The sequence below is a fragment of the Eubalaena glacialis genome, chromosome 16 (assembly GCF_028564815.1).
Source record: "Eubalaena glacialis isolate mEubGla1 chromosome 16, mEubGla1.1.hap2.+ XY, whole genome shotgun sequence".
Lineage (NCBI taxonomy): Eukaryota > Metazoa > Chordata > Mammalia > Artiodactyla > Balaenidae > Eubalaena > Eubalaena glacialis.
In genome coordinates, this window is record NC_083731.1 from 90164887 (window position 1) to 90177223 (window position 12337).

Here is a 12337-nt window from a genome sequence, read left to right on the forward strand (position 1 = left end):
AATCATACCATCACATTTTATTCAGAAACGTACTTGTGGAGTATTTCAGAAACTTGGTGTTATATGTAAACTCTATAGTAATTGCTAAATGTCACGATGAATGGTTAATAGTCACTTATTAATAATTTGGGGTTGGGTTTATAATTACAGCTTAGATTCTGGATGAGAGAAAACATAAATATGTGATTGAAGGGAAATGTTTTGTGAAAGAATATGATCAAATGTATGTTTAACCTTTAAAAAATTTGATATTTGGTGTCAAGTGGCACTAATGAAAGGGACACTTTACTTGGAAAAACAGAGGAGATTTCCTGGGGAGTAGTGCGGTATTTAAATGTGGTTTTTTTGTTTTGTTTTTTTTTTGATAAGAGTTTTGTTACAATGTCTAATAATATGTTAAAATATATTCCTGAGATTTGAGAGGGTAGTAGTGATTTTAAAGTCAGACTTATTTTCAAGAATAAGGGAGTGAACACCCACATACCTGACTCTAGATTCCACAGTTGTAAATGTTTTCCTGTCTTTACTTCCTAGTTGGTTAGATACTCCTAGACAGGGGCTCATGGAGTTGGGGCAGGAGTGCTACTTCAAAGTAAGCAGCCAGGCCATCTCTTAAGTGGTGTAGCCCAGCGTGGGTTATTTCATCATAAATAAATCAGGATTAAATGAATTGACAGTAGTTTCATATTTTCCAAAAACGTTATTTCCTTTCCAGCGCCCTTCACTATTAAATTTTTAAAAATGGGAAGCAGTTGTAATGTGAGTAAAGTACGGTTTCTCAGCTGTGTAAGATGAAGAATGCGCAGTGTCCCAGTTGGACGTGGTTAAGTAACTTATGGAATGTCACTCTGGGAAAACGGTGAAGAATTTCACTGTTTTTAACAGTATCTGATCATAACTTTTAAAAATAGTTCACTAGTCTTTGAAATCAGGATTTATGCATTATATATTGTATTAGTTCTTTTTTTTAATCAATAGCACTATCTTCTGAGTGTAGGAAAAATGTTTTGAAAGTTTCTTTTGTTTCCTTGATTACTGAATAACATTATTACTGGTTGACGTTTGAATCTTACATGACTGAATATTTAAAGGTCCAGAGTGCTGTGTTCCCTTGGGAATATTATTTGACTTTTTATCTTTTTGTATAAAACCATGTTTAGATTATAAATATCTTTAAGTATTCCTTTTGGTTGAAACTTATTATTAGGTTATATTTTTATTTACCTGGTGGAATTAGCAGTGTGTACTTTTTTTTAAATGATATTTTCAGTAAGAGAAACTTTTTTTTGATGAAGGATACTGCATTTCTTAGAGTAATATAGCCAGAGTTCATAATACACATTTTAAAAAATTCTTTTTCAAGTATATTGTATTATGGCTCAAATCACTTGTTATAGTTACCAACTCCTCCCTCTGTAACAGATACTCTTATTTTGTTGACTCTGTTTATTTAAAAATCTTCAGTTAGAATTACTGTTTAAATTTGTCATTCTGAATTAAAGTAATGAATTTCGAAAGAAATGGTATTCTGCTTGTAAGTAAAATGTCAGTTCTGTTTCATAGAATATAATCACCCAAATTTCATGCAAGGCACTTCTGTCTAAAAATTAAGACTTGAATTATTAGGATTAGGTAGAATTAAGATGTGTGTTTAGTTTGAATACATGATTTTTTCTTTTTAATATTCCCTTATTTTTTAAAAGGTATAAAAAATAAATAGTTTTTAGTTACTCATTAAATACAAGAGCCCTGCATTGATTGCTTCAGTTATCATGTAAGTGGATCTCGTATGTCTTAAATGGTCCATGTAAGTGTGGTGGTGGTGTTGAAGGTTTTGGAATTGATGTTTATACCTGGAATTTGTTTCCAGCTCTGAAATTGTCATTACAAAATCAAATTCAGTTTTATTATGTGTTATACATCTTGGTTTAAGGTAGAAAATTTATATATACGAGGTAGTATAAAAAACTTAAATGAATAGCCGCAGAAATCCGTAAAGTTTCATGTCATATTTTTGTGACTGGATCTCTAAGACACTTTCTTCCTGGAGTTCTGACTTCTTTTATGCAAAATGTCAGCCAACCAGACTTCTGTGAATGAGATTTTGCATATGTTTATCTTTGCCATGTTTGGCCCAAGTTACATACATTTTTATTTTTGTATGTTTGTTTAAAAAATTTATTTTCTGCAAATTATTCATATTATGTAATACATGAAAATAGAGAAACCATCTTATTTTATTGTACATTTTGCCAGAATAATTTTAGTTAATTTCTCCTCAGGGTATATTTAAATTATTAGATAATGTAAATTCATATCAAATGTGATACAAGTGTGGCCTTGCGTTTTTATATATTAAGAAAAAGCAAACAACTTGACGTGATTCTCTTTTAATAATTTCTGATCTTTTTAGTGTTGGGGGCAGTAGTAACTTGCTCAGTGGCTGTTTATTCTATAATGTTCACTCTTTGAGTTGGTTAGAACATTTACATCTTCATGGATGTGGTTAGAATATGTTAAACAGAATAACTATGGAGCCAACAGTTTAGCAAACTGAGCGTAATAGTTGGAGTAATTGTCTACAAAATGGTACTTTCTCAGTCATAAAGAATTTATGGGGAGCCATGTCATTCAGAATTTCACTGTATTCATTTATTTGTTGTATTGATTTTGTATTGAGAGGTCCTAGTGCAATCTGGACCCTTTCCACGGCCGAGATACAACAGTGGGGAAAAAAATCCCTGCTTTAAATTAAAATACAGGAGCCATGGATGTCCCTCTAAATTGATGGTTCTCCCACATAAGTGTGCATTAGAATCACCTGGAGGGCTCATTAAAACACAGATTTCTGGGCTGCACCTCAGAGTTTCTGATTCAGCCCGTCTCAGGTGGGGCTAAATAATGGGCATTTCTAACAAGTTCCCAGGTGATACCGATATGTTGGGTCTGGGGACCTCACTTTGAGAACCTCTGCTTTTAAAGTGTTACTCTAAAGAGGCACAGTAACATTTTTGGTTGGTTGATTTTTGTTGGTGGTGGCATACATGATTGTCCTGGTACGTTGCGTATTCTGTAGGACACCTGGCCAATTGTTGAGACAAACCAAAATGCTCTCAAGCTTTCCCAGCTACTGCCAACTGGCAAGAACTGCAAAAAGTCCATTATTCTTGACCAGGCTATGTCATGGCTATTGAGTGCTGAGTCTTAGACATAATGTGTTTATTATATAAGGCTCTTTTTGAACTGGGATTTTATTGTTGTGTTCACAAATCTAGTTAATTCAAGTGAAGAGAGAATACAGAGAAATATAAATACATTTTGAAAATTTTGTAAAGTTTTTCACTTAACTGATTTTCAACTCTCCTTACCAGTATGAGAATGAAACGGTGTAATAATTTGTTTTTGTGTTAGTGTATTTGAACATGCGTGTGCCAGATGACAGGTGAAGGTGCTAGAAAACTCCTGATCTTGGCTTACCATCCTGATAAATATGACACTATTTTGATGGATTAAAATGACGGCCTTTGTGTGAGCTCGTCTTTTGCTTTTCTAGATTGAGGATAAAGATTTGATAAATGTATTTTCTAAGTCCATGAGTATATTTATCAAATGTAATTTGCTTTGCAGCCTCGATTTTCGTTACTCACTTTAGAAAGTAATGCCCACTGAGGAGTTCAGTAAATGGGAATTGTTAAGTAATTTTAAGCTGTAAAGAGCTATAACCTGCCTTGTGAGACTTCACAAAGATTTATGCTAACGTATATATGTGATTGAAAGTCTGTTCAAAATCATACAGTGCGTTGAAACAATGAAATTGGTCCATAATGAGAGCACATAGTTAATATATTGACAGTAGTTTCTTCCGAAAAAATTGTGACTGTGGTAGTGCAAAGAAATAATCGCCTGGTTTGCAGCCTTCTAAGTATCTCGGAAGATAGTTTCTAGAACATTGTGGTGTGTGTTAGCTAAGAATATCTGTGCATAGAAAACAAGTGTGGAGACTTGTTTCTTATTGTAACCCAGCTGTCTCCTGGGCGCCTCTCTGTCCTGCTTCCCACAGACTAACCCTAACACCAGGAAATCCACTTTGACCAAGCATTTTCCTGTTTTTGTGAGACAGAAATGGGTGTGGCTCTGGGAAGGCATGTTTTCTGTGATCAAGGAAGTCCTGTCGTCCACAGACCCTGCCCTCATTTTTATTAAGGATTCAGATTCCTTGCTCCTTGGGAGTCCAGGACTTAGGAGGCTCAGCTTCTACCCCAAGGTGACTCATTAACCTATTTTCCAGCAGGAATTCTCATGCAGGATAATGAGAGTAAAGCTTTGTTTCATCCATCGTCTAAAGCAAATTTATGTGGATAGATTTCTAGATGCATTTGTTTTTCTTGTTTAACTGTTGATTACTAGTTTTCTTCAACCAAAATATGATTTGAAGTCCTGTGGCAGTACTTGGACACTCCAGTGAATTTTATCTCTGCAGAAGTCGGTGCTTAACTATGTTTGGGCACATGAGTGCAGAAAAATGTTAAATTTTGAAGAAGGAAACTGTCTTGCATTTCTGTTTCCAGTCTATACATTAGTGAATTTTTCTAACTCAGATTGTGATTCCCCTGTACTTCTTGCTGCCTCCACCCTCCCGTATTCAGCACCCCACCATTATCCTTCTAGGGAGTCATAAAAGGGTTATGATCTGTTGCTGCTATTTAGATTTATGCATGATGATTTATTAGGAAAATTTAAAAGACCTTGTTTTTTTTGCTTCTTAGCTGTGTATTATGCTTAACGGACCTTTGTCTGGAGCCATTAAATCTTGTAAAATATTTGTAAGAGGGTGATCAGAAGTTCTTGCTCCAGATTTGGGGGGTGGGAAGTACAGTATAGAAAATACATATTCACATTCTTAATTTCTGCCTTGCAGTGTAATGTGCTTATATTTGAAGAATAGTAAATTTAATCCATATCCTAATGTTTGTGCCTCTAGTGTTAGAGGTAAGGTAAGCTAAGGTATTCACATTACGATCTTTTAGACCAATGACTGGATGAATTCCCTGGGTTAAAAATACAGATCTGATAATTTGAATTATCTTGCAATTACTTGAACAATACGGAAGAAGACTGCCTGTCACAACCAGTTTCTAGTCATTCTTTTTTTTACAGGTCATATAATACACATATTAAATAATTTAAGCAACATGTAAAACAGTACTGCTTTCAACAGTTGCCATGTTGGCAGTGGTACCTTGCGGTCTGGGCACTGCAGCTGCAGCTGTGCACAAAGCACACCAGCCCTCAGCTCCCTGGCACTTGCATTCTAGATCTGGAGAAACAAAGTGACAGATGATTGAGGTAACTTATCACCTGGTCATCTGGGTAGAGAAAATGACAGCTGCTTTAGATAAGGAGACTGGAAAATGACTATCTCAGGAGGTAAGGGACAGCATCCTCTTTGACGTAGTCCGTGTTGATGGAACGGAGTTGTCGCGGGCTGGGTGGTGCAGTCCGTCGGCTGTAGGAGCCCCACTCTCGTGTGGCGGCCACAGGTCGCTGCTGGGCCTTCGCCACGGGATGGGTGAGGCTGGGGCTGGGTTTTAATTGTATTATAATTACCTTAAATTCCATTATCAATACAGTGTTAAGCATGTTTGGAACAACTTGGGTATGTGAATTTACTTTTGCATCTTTAATGAAATCTAAATACACATAAGTATTGAAGAAAATTTACCATTTGAATTAGATGTGTAAAATATACACAGAATTGCAGACTTAGTATGAAGAAAAGAATAAAATATCTCAATAATTTTTCATATGGCTACTTGTTAAAATAATATTTTGGGTATATTTGGTTAAATAAAGTATACTATTAAGCTAATTTCATCTGTTGCTTTTTTCCCCCTTCAATGTAGCTTCTAAGAAACTTAAATTTTCTTTTGTTTCCATTATTTTTCTTCTGGGAAATGCTGGTCTAGGATAGTAACTGCCAGATTTTATTCTTTTCCTTACATGATTTTAATCCCCGAATCTTGTTACCTGGTCTGTAATTACGAATCTGTTTATCTTTTAAAATGAATAACTTGAGGTTGAACTTCAGGGTTTGCTAAGTATATGCTCACCAAGAGGTGTCAGGGTGAGGTTGCTTTCCTGTAGGGTGATTAGCTGGTGTTTTGTATGGGAGTGGCAGATGGGGCAGAGCTCCCAGTTCTCAGGAAGTAGTTGTACACATTGTCTGCATTTTACTCCCTTCACTTTTGTTGCTTTTCTTTTGTTTATTTTCTACGATACTCTCTTCATAAAATATTTAATATTACAAGTCCTGAAGAAGCTTTATTGTCGTACAGGATTTCTCCTAAAACTTTGTGTGAAGTTTTCGTCTTCATTTATTTACTTAATTTAATCCAGGATGTCAGCTCTGAGAAAGTAGGGACCTTATGCATCATTAAGTGATTTATCCTCATTTCCTAGCAAGTCCTTATTAAATGCTTGTTTAGTGAATGAATGACACCAACTGTAGGACAGACTCTGTATTTACTAACTGGAATACAAAAATGAACAAAATATGGCACCTGCCCTCTTGGGATTTGGAGTTTATGGATATATGTAGAGCTGTAAGCAAACCTTTAGACCAGGTGGTAGTAATGAAGCAACTGGGAAATGCTCTGAAAACCCAGAAGCGAATATCCACTCACGCTGGGAAGATTTCACTAAGATGATCACTTTTGAGCGAGTCTTGAAGGTAAGTACTTGCCCATTGTAGGTTTTTAGGTGGGAGCGGGAGGGAGGGCTGTGGGGTGGTGAGGACGAGTCTGGGGCGTCAGTGAGCAGGTAAGAGGCGAGAAGGGAAGGCTGCTCCAAGCTGTGGAGTCTGAACTTCACCGAGAAGGTGAGGGAGTGGGTGTCGGGACAGTTCTGAGTGCAGGAGTGGCTGGGTCGTAAATAGAGAGCTGGTAGACCGCACAGACCACCGGTGCACTCCCCAGCCCCCGCCTCCAGCTGCACACGCTGCTGGGAAGGATCTTTGGTATCTGTGAGGGTTGTTCAGATTCCAGACAGAACCATGTCACATGTAGAGCACGTTTAACAGACCACAGTCGCCCTTGTGTCCCTGGGTTCTGTATCCACGGGTTCAACTAACAGTCGATTGAAAATTTGGAGGGGAGGAGGGGAATTCCAGAAAGTTCCAAAAAGCAGCCCTGAATTTGCCACAGGCAGCTGTTTATATAACATTTCCATTGTGTTTGGTACCGTAAGTGATCCGAAGACCCGTAATGCGTAGGAGGGTGCGCACAGTTTATATTCAGATCCTGTGCCGTTTTATAGGAGAGACTTGGACATCCTTGGATTTGGGTACCTGAGGGGGACCTGGAACCAGTGCCCTGCAGATACTGAGGGTGACTGTAGTGATTTGGTGGGAGGGGGAGATGCAGGGCGGCCTTGTAGCACCTGGTTTGGGTGCTGGGCTGGTGGTGATGCCCTTCGCTGAGGCACAGAAGGTAAGTGTTCAGGACTGGGGGTGGGTGTAGCTGCTCTAAGAGGGAACATATGTCCACTGGGTTTTGTAATATTTTGGTTTTGAGTTCCTACAGTGGTTTGTCGGGGTTTTAAAAACTGTATAAAGCTTCTGTACCTGGTAAACAGCGACCTCTCAAGGCCCTGTCATTTATCACGGAAGGTGACTACAACACCCTCCTGTCTGGTCCTGCTTTTACTGTCGCTCTTGGACGCACTCTGCACATAGTATCTTGTGCTTCCTTCTGAAAAGTCCCTCTGCTGTTTCAAATGCAATACTTGCCATCTGAATTAAACCCCAGCTGGTCTCATAGGCCACAGGGCTTGACTGGATCTGCTCTCAGTGTGTGTTTCCCACCCCACCGACCTTCTGTCTGTTGCTCAGTGAGCACTGAGGTGTCTCCTCTGTCTCCCAAGGTCCCTTAAGGAAGAGACTTTTTCCCCACAGAGCTAGATGCCACCCCTCCTCATTCCTGTCGCTTTGTCAGTGTATGACACTGGTTTGTGTTGTGCGTGCATTTTATTCATCTTTTATCAGTGTTCCCAGTATCATAGCACAGTTGGCACTTGCATGTCTTGAGCTGGTCTGAGGAAAATAGGGAGTAATGGCATAGATTGGAGTTTTCAGTACCAGCTAATGTGTGTGGACAAGAATCCCAGATTGCTTATCCGTGCAGCGGACGGTCACTGAGCACTTGTTGTCTCAGCCTGTGCATACGTAATGACGGAAGTGGAGTTGGTCCCTGCATACTGTGTGCTTCAAGTCTAGTGGGTGGTGAGAGAAACCAGGCGGAGAAACGCAAGTTCTTAGACAGCTGTCATCATAGTGGAGACTCAGAGCAAGAAGAGCCAGCAGAGAATGTGAGGGAGGCCCAGTGTTTCATAGAATTTGGGAGAGTACGTACGTACCCTTACATGTGTCTCCATAGAAATATGTCTAAAAAGAAAGTATGAGGAGAAAGAGGGAAGGAGAGCAAAAGTAAAGGGAGTGGTTTGGGTTGGATGGAGGGGAGGGGAGGTGGGGTTGGTGGTGTGGAGAAGGACAAGCGTCTCACAACTGGAACAGTGCTCAAGGGGCTCTTAAATCTTTCAACTTAAGAGCTCTCAGGGCACGTTTTGTGTATTGGCTGAGCTGCACACTGGAGCTTGGTGTTGGAGGATCCCCAGGCATTGGGGGGAAGTGGAAGCAGGTTATAAAGTGTTCTCTCCAGGAGAGTCAGGTTTTTTCTAATTGAGTGTGAACCGAAGGCAAAAAAGCATGTAATACATAGTTTGAAGAAACTTTTCTCTTTTTCGGTCTTTTGTGTTGTTAATTTCTGTTCAAGTGTGTGTAATTATTCCGTACTCTGAGGGGTCCTTAAGGCTCCCGGCTCCCTTCCACCCCATCCTGTTTTTACCTGTTTGCTTCCATTATTGTGGTCTTTTGCTTAACATTTATTACTGTTCAGTTGGGTGGATTGGAAGGATTTTAAAAATTACGTATGAAATAGGCATTGTTTGCTTTTCTGGGTTGCCTTTAAAATGTTTCTAGAACATAGATTAACCCTTTTCTTAATTACATCAAAGATAGTACTTAGTTCCTGCATTTTGGTTTTTGCCTTTCGTTTGCTAAACATAGTATATTCTTGTAAGTCTCCTCACTAGATATTTTACAGTGAATACAAATTAATGTGTGCAAGTTAGGAAGCGTGGGGTTGCCATCGTCTGGGGACCTGCAAGAAGCAGTTTTCTGTTTTGAGATTTTTTTCTCTCCTTGACCTCAGAGCTGCTGAAAAGTAGGGAGATAAATGTATAATGCAATATTTGGAAAGGTTTGAAAAGTTTTTCTGGTTTACATTATGGTGCCATTTTGGTTAATAATCAGCATGTTACAGTTGTATATATTGTCTGACTTCTATCAGAGGTCAAATAAATGTAACCAGGTCAAGTTAGACAGACTTTTAATTAATTTTTTCTATAAGCTAATATGTAGTATTTGAAATACAGATATATATATATATATTTTTTTTTCAGATATATTTTAATACATTTATTTGAGCCATGGTTAAATTTTCTATATACTTAATAGTGTAGAAAGAATTGGTTTTTAAGACCAATTAATTAGGTGTTTGAACTATTTAAGTTTTTCATAAATTTTTCCCCAGCATCCTTTATCTTTACCATTTCCTCAGTTTCCATTATTCTTCATCACCGTCTTTATGTGGCTCCCTCCTCACCCCAGACTCCCCTCTGGAGGACTCCTTTTTCTGCTTCCACCTGAGCTGTCGCTGGTAGAACAGCAGTGGCGACACTGACACCGGGCCCCTTCGGCTCCAGTGCTTTTCTGGATCGTATGTGTTCTCGGTGAGATTACCATTGAATGAACACTGGAGAATTCGTTGTGACAGTTAACTGCAATTCTTTTCCTGTTTGTCCCTTAATAGTTCTTTTCTTTTGGATGGCCTGTGAACACACATACCACTCAGACAGCATGGGTGCTAGTGCTACAAAGAGTGTTGCTTTTTTTAAAAGGAATTTTATCACATCATTAAAAATAACATAGGTATTAAAATGCTAATTTAATGTACACATTTTGTTGTTGTCATATGATAACTTGGATATATGTTAATTCTGTATTTTTCAATAAAATAAATGATTTTTAAAAAATGTATAGGGCCCACGAATGAATTGTAAGGAAATATATTATTGTTATATTTGGAAAGAGCTTAGGTTAGTATACGCTGAAAGTGGCTGGTGATTCTGAATCACTGATTCTGAAGAAGGTCTGTCAGCTACATTCAGAAAGTATTTGCTGCTTTTAAGAGCAAGGCAGCCAGTGTGGGGTAGACACGAGGTGCTCCTGTTCTTGAGCAGCGTTGACTCTCTCGGTTAGAATCCAGCACAGTAACTAAAGGACAGTGCAGGAAAGGGGGGTGAACACCAGCAGGGTAGCACCTTTTAATAATCAACTTGAGACTTGTGTTACATCTGCATGAATTGGGAAGCAGATAGAAGAAAGGAAAAATTCAAGAAAGCACGTGTGAATATGGAATAAGTCTTGGAATCTTGTTATCAGAAAAGAATGTCTTTTGTTGTGATGGGCTCATTGGAGTAGGTTACCTAGTATCCCATTACCTGTTTTAAAACATCACCTGCTGTGTGCACAGTTCAGTGGCAGAGCTGGGTATACTTGGAGACTTGATGTATTACACACGGAACCTGCTGTCCAAAATTGTTACAGGGAGTTTGGAGAAGAGAAATGGAAATAAGATAAACTAATTGGGAAGGATTTGCAAAGGATGAATGAGAGGGAATGTTGTTGCTTAGGGTGGGAGGGTTAGAGGACCCTTCAGAACACAAGGGGAGAATTACTGAGTGAGCGTGTCCAAGGGTTTGGGGAGGTGGAGATGTCCGAGTGGCATCTCCAGGATGAGTTACATCTTGTTTTAGGATCAGGCGGTATCAGAGAGGGCCCATGATGAACAAAGGCTGGGGGCTAATAAAGGTGTGTGAAGCAACAAGTTAGCGAAAATGAGACTGGAAAACTAGTCAGCTCTTACTCCATGATAAAGAACCACTAGGAGATTTTTGGCAAGAGAGTGAGGGTCCTGAGATTCGTATTTCATAAAGGTTAACTAGATTGTGGAAGGATGGCTTTGTACTCAGACTGCAGGCAGGACAACCAGTTGAGATCTGGAAAAGGATTGGAGAAGAAGAGTAGGAATCAAGATGTATCGGTGAATTATAAAATGGTCAGAATGTGGTGGTTAATTGAATGTTGGGGAGGTGACATGGAAGAAAGCAGGCAAGAATGACTGGTTTTGAACCCCAAGGCAGGTAATTTTGGTGCTACCCACCTGTACGAACAGAGCAGAAAGGTCAGGATTGAGGGCTTCAGGTCCTTGTGGCGTCTAGAATGGGTGCTGAGTGTGTAAAATCACTCTGCTTAGGAAATGGTCTTGGCTCAAGAATTCTGATTGTCATCAACAAAGTAAGCCCCAGTTGATGAATGAAAGTATGAAACAAATAGTTCACCAGTGCAAAAATTATAGAGGTTAGGGGGCTGATACACCCTTTACACATCTGTAGATGGCTGTTTAGGTCAACCTTGAAGCTTTTGGTGGACTGAGTCTCATACTGGAAGCCTTTAAGGCTTCATAGAATACCGCCAATGCATTCATTAATTACAGACAAAAGCATTTTATAGAAATGGGCGTTTAATACAAATTACTCATTTTATTCATACTTGGTTAATGGCCAGCATGAAGCAATGTGTAAACCAGCGGTGGATTAACCCCTATTTTCTTATTCCTCAAGCTTAAAAGTTAACCTAAATAGGCCCTGTACTGTAGCCTCATTCAAGCCCTTCTTGGAGATCTAGAAATAATCCTTTGCACACAATTGTATTTTAGAAAGCATTAACATCTAATAAAAATCAGCTAGCCTTCAAATACTATTGATGCATAAACTAATTCAATATATTTTTGAATTTTTTGAATAATATGCATTGGTACACAAACGTGGAAATGAAAGATGGTGCACAGTGAAAATTTCTTCTTGCCGTCTACGCATCACCCAGCTTCTCTATCCAGGGTCAGCTGTGGTTACTAATTTCTTATGTATCCTTCTGGAAGTTTCTGTGCATTCCCAGGCATATTTGTATACATTCTTAATACATATGTAAGCACACTGTACACACTTTACCATTTGCCTCACAATATTCTGTTTTGGATATTGTTCTAAATCAGTGAGTATAAGAGAGATCCCTCACTCTTCTTATACTTACTGGTAGGTCATTGTTAGGTATGTTTACCAGATCTTTTGGGGACAGTGTTTCATTGATACTTCGTTTTTC